Genomic DNA, 3,722 nt, shown 5'->3' on the forward strand with positions numbered 1-3,722 from the left:
TATGACCCTGATAAAGTAAATTAACTTCTGGCAACTTGATGTTATTTATTCATAAAATAGAGAAAATAATATCATTTTCTGTCAAGGTTTTCTATGGGGTTAAAAAGGAAAAAAATGTAAACTCTTTCACAAACTTAAACAGGCTATAGAAATGCTAATTATATATTTGTTTATATTTTCTGAGATTCACAAAGTTAGACAATGAAAAAAAATAAAGGTAAAATAAGGCATAGTATTTTTGTTTAAAATCCATGTGTGTTATGCTATTATTTGGTTATATGATTTTTCTTTCTATTTATGCCCCCTACTTTCTCCTTAATTGTTATATTTTTTAGGATGAATTTTTTATTACAATATGAGTTTGAGTGATTCATAATTGAGTTTTCACATTTAACTTTAGGTATGTAAGGTCTAGCAGATACCACTTTCTAGAAAAATTTGTGTGTGTTTGTGTGTGTGTGTGTGTGTGTGTGTGTGTGTGTGTGTGTGTGTGTGTGTTACCAAGCTGACACATACTTGGGGAAAAATGAAAGGCCCAACTAGTAATTTAACCTGAAAAGATTATACATGTCTATGAGTCATGGACAGCATGTGGTCCAGGGTGTGGGTGGAAGCTTCCATGCCAAACAATTCTAATGATAACTTATTAGGCAGGATAGCAAGTACAATAATCGTATGCTGCTATAGATTAGAAGCTACTGTGAAATTCCTGGTAGGAGGTAAAAAAGAAATATGAAGTGGGCGGAATTTAGCAACCTTATATTAACTTCACCATCTAACATTGCATATTTAACAATCAAAATTGCATTGAACATACATAAAGGCTCTTTTTAAAGGATGGTATACATTTATTTTGAAAGACAAGATTTAGCCATTTTCATAACACCTAAGTATATTATTACTTGGGATGCTTCATAGATATTTCTGTCCACAAATTTGTTCTTTAGAGCCCCTTATGTTTACTATTTATATGATTCTTTCTTAAAGGAATCACCTAATTGTGAAACCAAGAAAGACAAGGAGAGCAGAATTAGAAGCAGTAGATAGAAGTTACAGAGAAGTTTGTGACTTTGTGAGGTAAACATATTAAGGGTTTAATCAGACAATGGTGAATGACCACCTGTCATGGGTATTATAACAGGCTATTTTAGATTCGCTTACCTTCCATCGTCTCTCATGTCAGTTTTGGTTGTGATAAGGAAACTTATATAATATATATTATGTAACATATAATAATGGGCTATTTAATGATCAGCACTGAAAATGATAATCAGTAATGTAATGATAAATATTCATCAAATTGTTTTAAGGGAGAAAAATGCTTTAATGGAACACTAATTTAATCTGCATTATTAACATTTTCTCCATAATGTTCTTAGGTATATCTAATCAATAAAAACAACTAAAAATAGATCAAGACTTGATATTTACAAATTTCTAAGGAATAAATCCTCCCACTGAAAATTTAACAATCAGCTCCCTTGAGCTGGTATAGGTTAATTTCAGCTCAGCCTTCTCTATAATTGAATAAATTGGTGAAGAAAAAATATGAAGTTCTAATTTTAGATTTTCTAAAATCATTTTATGTGATAAAACACAGGAAAAGTTCAATACAGATAATCTTAATATTCTTGAGGAAGTCATCTCTGTGAGAATCTTGATGATCAGGAGAACAGATTTGGCAAAACCAGGGTGAAGAAAGAAGTGGCAGCCTTATGATCCTCTCCTTTCTTGTCTGACTATTCTTCCTTTCTCTCTTCATCCTCTCCATTTATCTCCTTCTTTTCCTTCTCCTTTTTCTCCTTCATTTATTTTCTTTTTTATCCTCTTTTTCCTTTCTTCCCTTCCCTTCTTTTCCTCCTCTTCCTCTATAGCTTTTTCCCTCCTTCTGCTCCTTCTACTCTATAGTATTTTCTGTATCAAGTTCACACTGAATTCAAACATTCTTGACAATGCTGTACTGCCTTATGATTTTCTTGGTGTATGTAACAACTGTCTTGAAGCAGACTGAATCTACTCCATAACTTAATAATCTTAGAGTTATTCAAAGAATTAAGTAGCTAAAGGATTTTCTCAAAAGACTAGGGAAAAAATGAATATTCACTTAATTCCTACTCTATTCCAGGCTCAATGACGAGCAAAATCTAAATCTAGGACACTATACAGAAGAGAAAATTCACATTCCAGCTTAATGAATGCTGACAAGGATTCTGTTAAGCTTGAGAACCACATAGAATTGAAAGAGAAAACCAACTTATTTATCAGGTGTTACAATTGCAGCACATACTTGAAGATCATTCTGCACAAGTCAATACAGCCATAGGAGGAAGTCTGAAACTGAAATCAGAAGCTAGGTTCTTGGACAGTCTACCAGAAATCTTATGTCTGTTTCTAACATTTTCTAGAATACTGACATAAAAAGGAAAAGGAAGTAAAGATTTCATCCCTGTTTTATTTTGTATTGCTAATGGGATTGCTTGGTTTTTTCTGTTTTTAATCTGCACCAGTTCTCTACAAAATTTTTAAAATTTTTGAATTTGTTGCTACTTTGAATACTCTGGAAGAAAAGGCAGATTTAGGCAAAATCAAGATAATTGATATAATTGGAAGTCCCAGTTAGCTTGTGTATAAATTAAAATATGAAAATGTATTAATGAAAGTCTATGTATTTTTATATATTTTAAGAAAACTTAAATGTTTTGGTATTATATGAATTAATTTGTAGGGCTAAATAAATGGCTAACTCATTACAGAACAGAATAACTTAAAAATGCATGTGTTCTAAAATGTTCTAAAGCTTTATCAACTTTACAACCACGGAAAGCCTTATTTCTATTATATCTCCTTGTTCTCATTACTGTTTACCAGAATTTTCCCCCCATTGGACTATAAACCCCTCTTAAATATGAAAAACAAACTTTAACTGTTTGAGCTGAAAAAAAAAATGTTATTTCCCCAAATCAGACAGATGCTAAATTATAATTTTGTAAATTAAGTCTGTTGGTTTCCTTCTAATAAACTGAAGAAAATAAAATAGAAAATGGCATAAAATTAAGGTTATTCTTTGGAACATTCACTTGCTATAAAAATAATATATTTTCAAAATAGGACTCTTGCAAAAATAATTCAGGATTAGAGCTCAAATATATATGATCAAGTGGTAACTTGCTAAAATTCAGTATCTTCCAACCAGGTTTGGGTTGGGTTGTCAATTGAAAAAAGTAGGTGGTAGAAAGAGTAACTTTTAAACATAATTGACTATCTATTAGCCAGATATTAATCTCCAAGGTGTCCAGTAACCAGATTTATGATTCTACATTTGCTTCTTTTCTTTTCTTTTTTTTTTTTTTATCCTTCTTTCCTTCCTTCCTTTTTGGCAAAGACACTGTAGTGGTTTGCCATTTTTTACTCTAGCTCATTTTACAGATGTCAGCTTAGAAACACACACACACACACATACACACACACAAACACACACACATGTGTTGGTGCATGCACACATGCACAGCTCATTTTACAGATTTTACAGAAGAACTGAGACAAACAGGGTGAAGTGACTTACCCAGGGTCATACTGCTATTGTATTTGAGGGCAGATATTGATATAAGTTCTTCCTGATTCCAAGCCTACATTTTTATCCACTATGCCATCCAACTGGTCCTTCCTATAAAAAATAACATTTGCAAAAACAACAAAAATAACATTAAAATAAAATTTTAAAA

General features: G+C 31.6%; 1 pseudogene; it reads left to right on the plus strand.

The window, feature by feature from the left end:
- The first annotated feature begins 2,191 nt into the window (after positions 1-2,191).
- Positions 2,192-2,435, plus strand: LOC141553579 (short coiled-coil protein pseudogene; annotated as a pseudogene).
- The last annotated feature ends 1,287 nt before the right edge of the window (positions 2,436-3,722 follow it).

This window comes from Sminthopsis crassicaudata, chromosome 1 (genome assembly GCF_048593235.1).
Source record: "Sminthopsis crassicaudata isolate SCR6 chromosome 1, ASM4859323v1, whole genome shotgun sequence".
Lineage (NCBI taxonomy): Eukaryota > Metazoa > Chordata > Mammalia > Dasyuromorphia > Dasyuridae > Sminthopsis > Sminthopsis crassicaudata.